Source organism: Haliotis rubra, unplaced genomic scaffold, assembly GCF_003918875.1.
Source record: "Haliotis rubra isolate DU_JTF1 unplaced genomic scaffold, ASM391887v1 Scf529, whole genome shotgun sequence".
NCBI lineage: Eukaryota > Metazoa > Mollusca > Gastropoda > Lepetellida > Haliotidae > Haliotis > Haliotis rubra.
Window position 1 is genome coordinate 18,398 of NW_025767223.1, and position 11,113 is coordinate 29,510.

An 11,113-nucleotide genomic window follows, 5' to 3' on the forward strand; every position below is an offset into this window, starting at 1 on the left:
AATGTAACTTACCTCGTCATCACAGCTGACAGCTTTCTCTGAAATAAGAGAAATCTGTAACACTTCCGTGTCATAGCAACTGTCCAACCACAGAGACGACACGAGGGTTATCAGACCACTTACTCTGTGGAGTGTGTGCAGTATTTGCTGTAACATGTCATGAACTATAACCTCTCTATTCAACTTCCGGTTGTTCTAATTACCGTCAAAATGATCAGAACGTAGTAAATTCTAACCTCATGTGCTGGTGTGAGTGAGAGTGAGTGAGTGAGTCTGATTTTACGCCGCTTTTAGCAATATTCCAGCAATATCACTGTGGGGGACACCAGAAATGGGCTTCACACATTGTACCCATGTGGGAAATCGAACCCGGATCTTCGGCGTGACGAGTGGACGCTTTAACTATAGGCTACCGCATCGCGCAAGTTTCAAGAATTACGGCCCCTGTGTATCTTGTTTAAAAGAAACTGACTTCCGATATGCAGGCTTGGTGCACACCAGTTATTGTACATTTGTGAATGAACTGAAAGTAGTGCAACTGTATGTTCACGTCCACTAGATTAATAATTACTAATGTTTAAAGATGATTGTGGAATTACCAAAACTGCAACTCAATCTAACCACCATTCTCGAAAAGAGTGTCATGCAACACACGTATTCGGTATATCTTTTGATGCTGAAGTCCTTACATTGTGGCCCACTTTAGCTTACCTAAGGTAAAAGTAAAACAATCTTCAATCCTTCCTTTGAGAACGTAGCTTGTGCAGACAGGATGAGCTAACTTCATATTCTTCATACATCAAGTCAGTATTTCTTTAGCTATTTAGTAAATCTCTAGCCGTAGAATATGTTATTTTAATTTATGTCTAAATTGTCTAATCTTGCTGACAGCTAAAGGGATGGTGTAGCTAGGGTCCATGCAGGAAGCAAATGTACTGTAAGTCCCCATGGTCCCTAGTATGATAATCTACCTTCAGTTGTAGGCAATCTATAGCCTGATTTTACATTGTCTTGTCATTTCTAGTTAAAATGTTTCAGATTTAATTACTAGTTATAAATGGCTATCTGTGATACACTAGTAGTTTTACTGTTCTTCGTTAGAAGACTTATAATATAATTATTAATTGTTCTCGTTACGACATGACTGAAATATTGCCGACGTGACGATAAATATTAACTCACTCACTCACTAATAAGTCAATCATGAGCAGCCTGATATTGAAATGTACGTGATTTGGGGAAGGGGTGGGGGACAATTTAAGATATTATTCCCTGTCAGATTGTTACATGGGTGAAGTGCGTGCGATACGTCCTGTGCAACTCGAATAAAGGTATGATGTTTAAACTGTGCAGACAATCGAGACAGAGATTCACCTACTGCAAACAATCAGCAAATAAAAGTAGCCATATAACATTTAGGGCAATCATCTCCAACAAAAAACTTTTTCTAAAGATGAAAGGTTCAAATCAACAATTTCCGGGGTAGGGATTTCAGTTTCTGTCTCAATAAAAATTTCTTGCATGCTTTGATATTATAACCAGAGGCGTTTAATATTATCACCGGGACATGATACAGAGTGGTGCATAAGGAATTAAATACATAGTACATGTAGTAGATCACCTCATTGTGTTTGCTGTTATGTTATGTTACGGTCTCATTGTCATAAGAAATAATTACAACTCTTCGAACTCTTTTATTTTAATCATGAGCATAATCAATGTATATGCCTACAGCTGGAGATATTACTTATATGATAAGAGTCAGGGGCGGACCCAGGATTTGGGAGAAGGGAGAGGTGCACATAAATCATGGAGTGCAAAGGTTAGGGGGAAATGCTCCTCAGGGATTTTTTTCGGAGAGGGGGGAGGGGTTACGCACCCCTGCATCCCCCTCTGGATCCACCCCTGTGAGTGCAAACTCTTCTAACTTAGATTTATGCATCACCTATGAACAGTATAGGTAATTGCTATGTACATTTCCAAAATACCCTGTATAAAATAAAACTTCTTTATTTTCAGTAATACGAAATACCCGCTGTCATTTCTCACCAAATCAAACAACTCTTTTACGACTAATTTGAAATGTCACATGCTCCTGTAAAGTGACTGTGCTTCAAATTGTTCCCGACTTCTTTAAAAAATACCACCACAAGTAAAATATAAATTTAAACCTACGTCACACCGACATAGAAACCTATAAAACCGATAAAGTCATTCACCTGTGTCATTACAAAACTTTATAGTACACGTTCTCGTTTGTTCCCAAACATTTCCAATATGGCACGTAGAGTTGTTTCCCTTGAAGTACATATTCCTTACAGTGCAAGATGTTGTTTCACTGCAGATGTGTCACGCTGTGACTAATTGATTAGTCATAATAATAAAAGGGTAGTTAAAGGCGTATTATGGTGCAATATCTATGTTTGATCCGACTCGTTAGGGAAGTTATGTAGCTTAAAATGAGATATGTGACATTTGTTGGTGTATTTGTTGGTTGGCTGTTTTACGCCGCACTCAACAATGTTCAGCTGTATGGCGTCGGTCGGAAACTTATCAGCGCGGCGACCAGACAATTTAGTGATCAATATGATGAGCAAATCGGATAACATTTGTCAACCAAGTATCTATATATCGCACAGTAATAGTAACCTTTAATTAAAGGGAAAACGGCAGGATAAGATTTCCTCACAGTGAATTTCATTTCAAAATCAAATATGTTCTCGTCACGATATGGCTGAAATATTGCCGATGTGACGTTAAATAATAACTCACTCACTCACTCCTCACAGTGAACTGTAAAAAGCATTAAACAGACCAGTTAAAAGGCAAGGCTGGCCATGACTACTATACATGTTTTCTGGGCCCCATTTGTTTTCATCTTCCGTCTGATAGTGTAACAGTCGTTACTTATAATATATCGTATGATTCAAAAAGCAATACTTAAGAGATATGATACCTTAATTAGACAATTAACGTCTTTTTTATTTCTCTGTACCGTGATTTTATTATGTTTCACATCGTGTTTGCGTATTTACTCACGATAGTCTCCATTTCGTTATAATTTACAAATGATTGCGTTGCTGTTTGTTGTTGATGTTGTTATGATTTCACACACCCAAACTTTGAAGTGGTTTCACAGACTTGTCGAGTGCTGCCTTTGCAGGAGTATCAGCCGTTGTGTTCCCAGAATTTCCAACGTGGCTGGGTAACCATCACAGTCATGCTGGAGAAGAGAAAAGCTGAGTTAGGGCTGTATTTTCAAGACTGATGTGTACTGCTGGAATATGTGATTGTGTTCATATTTCAAGTGGTGGATGATTTTTCATTGTAGAGTTCTTGATAAAGAGTAGAGTGAATCAGTGAGTATGTTTTCCGTCGCTGTTAGCAATAGTCCAGCACGTTTGCGGCAGGGGACACCAGAAATGGGATTCACACATTGTACCCATGCGTGGCCTTCGGCGTAACGAGCGAGGGTTTTAACCTGTAAGTTACCCCACCGCACCTCTTGATAAAGAGGATGGAAAACACTATATGCAGGATTTGATTCAGTAGAACGTCATTTAGAAATAAACTGTAAAGATAATTTAGGGCTACGTATTCTTTAGGACTTCTTATCAACCTTCACATATACACATGTATATTATGAATCAAGTTCTAAAGGTTCCAAGGCAAAGCCTCAGGCCCTGATGACGAATAGAATCTAGTATTTATAACCTGCATTTTACAAGCTCCACCATAAATGATGGAGCTGTAATCAAGTTTAGAACGCACCGGTGCTCTTTCCAATGGGGATAGGGGTTTATAATTACCTCCCAACTTGAGTTTGAAACAACTTTTAGTATGTCCAATGCCTTCAGGCAATTACTTTTAAAATATTCTAAATGAGGACGAAAGATCAAATGGTGATCAAAGAGTATGCCCAATAACTTAACTTCCTTTACAACTTTGATAGGGGTGGCATCTAAAATTAGTCTTAGACTAATTGTACTTCAGTTTTTACGGTAGAGTAGATTCCTGGTTTCCAAATACAAAGCTAATCGATTATTCTAATGCGTTCTTTGGTTTTTCAAACGCAGCATGATCACGTCCAAGGATAGGCAATTGGGGCAAGACAGAAATCGATTCCTTGTCAGCCGAATATCGTGGTATTGCTGACGTGACGTCACGTGTGGAGGGCAAGTCTTGGGCAAATCTGTCGTGTTTCCATTATTTTGAAAACGTCTCCATAGAGATGAGATTGTGTTTCCACAGACACCAAAATGTCTGACCACTTCTCCAGCATGGCCACGGTGTGGAGACGCTTAATTTCTGTAAGCCGTGTCATGACGTATGTGCAGATTAGGTTGAAATTAACATTCAACGGCCAGAGAATAATCAACCGTTCTTCAATTAAGTTCGCTCTACCACCTTGTATAGTGTAATAGAGAACACTTTCGCCCTGAACTATTATAGTTAAAGCTGTATTTCTTTTCCAAGATGCCAAATTTAATACTTACCGACGATCAATGTAAGGCACACAAAAAGTAAGAAAAGAACAATGGTGTCGGTGAAATTAATTTACTATCCATGTTCAGGGCTAACCGACATGCTGTTCTATTGATGTGTCTGACCACGTGACATACCACGAATGTTGACATCGGGCCGTGTCGAGTCAAGCTGAGGCGTATTTTCCGTCACAAAAGTTGAACGTAATATTTCCACCAGAGATATTTGCTGACTGGAGCAAGTGCAAATCATGAAATGGGTGCTAACCTAGTCAGTTGCACTGTAGGAAACTGCAGCTGACACTGACACGTGATGCGAAAGGTCGGAGGCGAGGTAACCTGACGTGAAGCGACGTCATCATGGGATGAAAATGGCGGAGGCAGTGCATTAGCAGACATGCTGTTGGACTGGAGTATACTACTGAAAGCCCTTTGTGAGCAGCTGTTGGTGTTTTTATGTAATGTTTTAATGACTGTTCGTTCCTGTGACCAGTAACTGACATGATTCCAACACCGGCCTCGGACAACTTTATAGCTGCTGCAGCACGGACACAGTGTTTTTTGTACGTTTATGATAAACACACAGCTTTGGAGATTGCTGACATCATTGTTTTAACAGTATTGTCTCCCATGGGTTGCTGGGAATACCAACGATCTGGTGAAGGCTTTGGTAAAGGACACTGAAAGGAAGAAGTATTTGACGGATTTCATTTTTCAAGGTACAGGCAGAGACTTTGTACAGGGCAGTTTGCATCCTTTATCTCGTACATCCGTGGCTGTAAACTTTTCACATTTGTCAACGTCATGATGAGTTTTGTCAGACTCATTGTAAGCCATACGAAAATATTTAGCCCCGATATCATTTTTTGACAAAACAAACGAATCATTCCGCTGATGCCGAAGACCTTCAACACCACGGCGGCCAAAATGAAGAGTTGACTCGAACCAGACTAAGGGGAGTATGATATGAGAGTGTACCAGTTGAATACATTTTTTCTAAATCTCCCTGTGGAATGGCCTCGTGATAGCATGTCACATCTTTGCCGGCTCGCTTTATCTCTTTGACAACTCCAATGAAAACACTGTTTAATGTCATAAATTCTTTGTCATCATGCATAATGTTTATTTGACGCTCGAATGGAGGGGATGTGATGTGCCTATTTATAGCTAAGCGGAAGTCACAGCAGACTGGGGGCGTGGTGGGAGAGCTGGCTAAGGCGCCAGGCTAGTGATCCAGCGAGCCATTCATGACCAACTCGTGTTATTCCGGGACAAGCCGAATAGTGACTCGTGCCCCTCTGGAAGGATTTCATATTGGCGCATGAACATCAGAACTACTTTAAACAAGAACGATAACTCTATCCCTGTTTGATTCCAATGTTCTAAAAATCACCGTAGCACGTGTACATTGTATTGCTAGGTTGTTGTTTTGGGGGTTTTGTTACTTATCTATTCTAAAGAATTAAACCTCTTTGATGCAACTAAAAAGAAGGAGAAAACCATATTTGTTAAAGACATTTTCTAATGTAATTATTAGCAGCTGTTCACCTTATATTTCCAATTATGTTAATTTTCTTAATAGGGTTTAATCATCACAAATTGGAATTGTCTTATTGAATATACAAATAAAATAATATTCTTTCAGCTACATTAAAACCCAAAGCAGATACTCAAAAATGACTTTAAAATATTTCTCAAACTGAACATTCGTGTAACCATGCTGTCACTTTTAAATGAAAAAAATATGAATGACCAAATAACAGTCAGACTAAAATATCCCCAGAGCTATGAAAAATAAGCCCAATGTTAAAGATTAAGGTTGATTAGTTACATACAAATACGATATTATTGTTTTGAAACTCGTAGCGATTATAATTACATTTCCTAAAATTGGTCGAAGCGTACGTACAATCTCCATAACAAGCCCGGACGATCGTCAGAAATACACTCAGTTTGTCCCATGAGAGCAGTTATGTCAACAAACGCAAGTTCGTGTATTTGAATCTCTCACCGTCAATCGCATGATTCTTATTAAAAACTTCATAAAGGCAGCAAAATCCTTTTAGTACGTTCTTTGTACAATATGACGATATATATTTTTCATGATGTTTTAAACAATGCCATAATGCCATAAACGATTTAAGTACTCGGGATTATTTTTATCAAAGCACCGCGCTCATTTACGCGCGTTCTGATTGGTTTGTCGTATTTTCGCACATAACAAGTATCGAGTGGGGGGTCTTCTTGGAGGTTACGGAATGGGGCGAGTGGTGACTTGTGCAGACTCTCTCAGTGTTGGCACAACCCCTAATGTACAGTACACAACCATGTACACTTAAAAGAACCCACCAATCCATTGGTATATGACCAGATGGTGGCTACATGAATACGTGCAAACACCTAGTTGCGGGTACAGCAACGTGCATTAGACTTGGACAAAATACTGTGACTACGTGTGTCCCAGTCCACCCAGCTGTGAATGGGTACCTCGTAAGGATGGCAAAGCCACATTAACTCAGTGCACCTTGTGGAGTGGTATTATCCCCAGGGAGATAATACATTGTGCCGTTTGAGACTGACATCCAATGGTCGAGGGAAAAACAAAGCACCTTTGAGCAGGTGATCTGGATATTGGCGCTACATAAATATACCGACTAAGAATATCTTGGTCAAACCATCTTAAAACCACACTACTTGAGTGTGCGAAAGCGACAGGATGGCCTGCAAATTAACGAATAAACGGCAAGTCGCTTAAGCTGCATTGGGACAATGCCATGCCCATGTATGCTTTGCTGACGGAGCAAAATCTCCGAGATCAATTCCGGCGGCTTAAAAATCTTAGGCCCCGTGAGCCAGTTCCGCCCACAACTGGTGCCCATCAGGAGCCTTTGCATGAGCAGAGTGCTCAAGTGGCAGCAGACCCAAAACTCTTCTGATGGACGTCCGCGTTAACCTCTCTCCTCTTCCTGATGGAAACTCTTCCGGCGAAGAGCCAAATGGCCCCGAAATTTCGGACCCTCACTCTTTCTCTTCCTCAGTTGCAGATCTTTCCGAAAATCCTGTGTACACTTTTTTTCATTCTATTTATGATGAAATATCTGATTTACCTTTAGAAAAACGGAGGCCAATTAAACAAACAAGTGAATCTTTTCCCAAGAATGAAATTGATTTATTAAATGATATTATTTCTATGAAACTTTCGCGGACTGTTCATTACATGAAGTGAATTGTTGTGTCTATGCTGCCGCACGAACCTTGGAGCAACTTCACAAAGTTTCCATAGAAAAAACATCCAATCCTTAGAACAATACAGCAAAGAAAAACCGGGTTCAAGTGAAATTAACAGAAACAGGAATATGTATTTCCTAGATAGAGCCCTGCCTGAAGTTAAGATCATCAGGAGTCAAAACGCCAAAAGTAAGACAATATAAGACAACCAAAGAAAAGATACTTCTCCAAACTGCCGATTCCCTTAAGGCAAAATTAAAGGTTCGGACTGAAAGAAAGAAAAAAATCGGAAAAGAAAAATAAATTCATCAAACAAAATAAACTTTTTAGAAATAATGAAAAACACTTTTACAGGCAACTTAAAACAAACGGTGATGGTGAGCATGATAAGCGGCCTCCTATGGATGCCAATGAGAGGTTCTGGAAACAGTTGTGGTCTGTACCCTGCGACTGTAATCTTGAGGCACCATGGGTCAGTGATTATGACCATGCAATGCATGAGAAAGTAACTAGGTCGTTTGTCTGTTACATCTCACCAGACTGCCTGAAAAGTGTCATCAAAAAGTCCAAATCTAATACAGCTCTAGGGCCTGATGGCATTCAAAACCGGTACTGAAAACTGTTCCCCTGTGTCCAAACACCATTACTTCACTGTTTCAATTCTCTTGTGGACACAAGTGATGTTCCTCCATGGTTCTGCAAAGGTCGCACAATACTCCTTCCCAAGAAAGGAGACTGACTGATCCCAAAAATGTCCACCCTATCACATGTTTGAATACACAATACAAATTATTCACAGGGTGTTTGACAAACCTCGTGTCATCATATTGCTCTGCTAAAAGTTTACAGACAGCAGAAGGGAGCGAAAGGGGTGTTCGGTGTGCAGGGATCAACTTCTTGTACAGAAAAAGATTTTGGAAGAGGCTAAAACATATCACCTCAACCTCTCCATGTGCTGGATTGACTACAAGAAAGCATACGACTCTGTCCTTCATGAATGGATTCTGAAGTCTCTTCATTGTATTGACCTCCCGGAGCGACTACCTGATTTACTTAAGTCTTTAATGAGTTGCTCGTCGACTCAACTTGAGATTTACTCGCAAGAGCAGGTGCAGACTTGGGAATCTATTCCAATCAGAAGGGGAATTTTCCAGGGGGACTCCTTCAGTCCTTTGCTTTTTTGTTTGTCTCTAAATCCTTTGAGCTTTCTGCTCAACAGAGAGGAGGGTTACCATCCTGGACCTCTTCAGCACAAATCCCCAACACCGTTTACTCATCTCCGCTACATGGATGACATCGAGCTCCTTGCCAAAGGAGATACTAATTTGAAAAAGCAGGTTCTCCTTGTCGAGTCCTTTTCTAATGATATTGGCATGACATTTGGGCGCGACAAATGTAATACTCTTCATTTGAAACGTGGCAAGGTAACTAATGATGGATCGGTCAGGTTACAAGAGGGAGGATTTATTGAGCATCTTGTGGAAGATCAGGCCTACACCTATCTTGGAATGCAAGTTCGAGAAAAGCCCCAGAATGCCCAGATTCAAGTAAAACTCCCTTAAAGAAAATCTGGAGCTCAGAGCTAAATGCTCGAATCAAGGTCAAAGCCACCAATACCTTTGCTGTGCCAGTCCTGTCATATTCCTTTGGAGTAGTTGATTGGACGAAACAAGACACCCAGAGTCTTGACCGCCTGACCAGGAGGATCATGTCTGATAACAGAGCCCACCACCCTCATTCCTCTCTTAACCGTTTATACATGCCAATCAATTCTGGAGGTCGGGGTTTGATTAATGTGGAGGCTCTTCATGACAGAATTTTATTGTGTACTTTTGCACATATTTATTTATCGGATGATCCTCTGGTGATGCATGTCAAGACTCATGATGAAAGCATGGAATTCCACAGCTATTTTAAGTGTGCCAAGGTTGTTGGACAGAATTTGAAATTTGAGGTAGATTTTGCTGATGGCGATGTGTGCTGGACGGTACAGCGATGGGAGTAAACCAGGTGAAGTCCATCACCAAGTCTGCCCAGAGTCAGGTGTTTTGTGGAGGAGGCTTTCTGAGAAGCCATTGCATCGTGTACAAACAGAACAGAAGCAATCCCACCGACTCCTTCGCCTGGATGAAGTCGGCTGATCTCAAATGTGAAATTGAGGGCTTCCTGTTTGCTGCTCAGGACCAGTCACTTCCCACTCGTAATCGCCTCAATATCAATATGAAATGTCGACTGTGTAATGAATTTACAGAGACTGTCCAACACTTTGTCAGTGGATGCAAACAACATATCTTAAGAGACATGATGGCATGGCACGTTGCTTTTACTACCGTCTTCGCCATGCCTGTGGCTTTGACTCCGAGGTCCATCCATGGTACGACCCTGAACATGTCCAGGGCGTGATGGAAAATGATGCTTTCAAACTTCTGTGGAATAAGCCCATATACAGCCTCAGAAGAATTCCTGCCAACAAACCTGATCTTGTCCTTTACGATAAATCCAATGAATTTTCTGTCCCTTTTGACAGCAATGTGATTGACAAGACTCAGGAAAAGCATGATAAATAGGCGGACCTCGCCTTTGAAATGTCTCGCTTGCGTCAGGTTCCCCATTGTTCTCGGTGCCCTTGGTTTGGTACCTCCTGATCTCTTGGCGCAGATCAGGAGAGTGCCCGGGTTCACCACCGGGAGCACAGCCCTTCTGACACTCTGGGTAAGAAGGCTGCAGTGTTTGGGAGCCTTCATATTCTCTGGAAAGTTCTTGGTGGGTTCGACTAGGCAGTGTTTCCTGGGAACGGTCCCATTCGCTGTCTGGGCTGCGTGTAGAAGGGGCAAGAGCCCTGAGCTGATGATGAGCCTTACCATCCTGACTGTGCCAGGATCACCCGAACCCTCTCTGCTTCATTTTCATCTTTAATCTGTAAAACATAATAATAATAGATAAAGATACTTCTTTCCAGCTTTAGTCCAGACTTCCGCATAAAATCTTCTCAGAATGGACTTTAGTGCTCAAAATCAACAGGGAGGTTGTTACATTGCAGCTAATCTGAAATAATGTTTGTTTTTCTTTGATTCTACCTTGTAGAATACGGATTACTGAGGAAATTGATACTCGAAACAGTGTTTGATTGTATAGATGGACTTATAGTATTATGTTATTTACGGATATAAATAAATAAATCTACTTAGTTATCTTGCTTGTGATCAGAACTTAATGGTCTTGATTCCTTGTTCAATTACATTTAAATATTTCCGTAGCTAATTTTGTGCTTAGTTTTGTTGATGTTTCCTTTCGTGTCTTAGCCATTTCGTTGGCACTTGCGAATCGACCATTGCAAGTTATCTCATTGTCAGGTGTAGGTGTCAGTGCAGTCTCCGGAACATTGAGAAACATTTCATCAT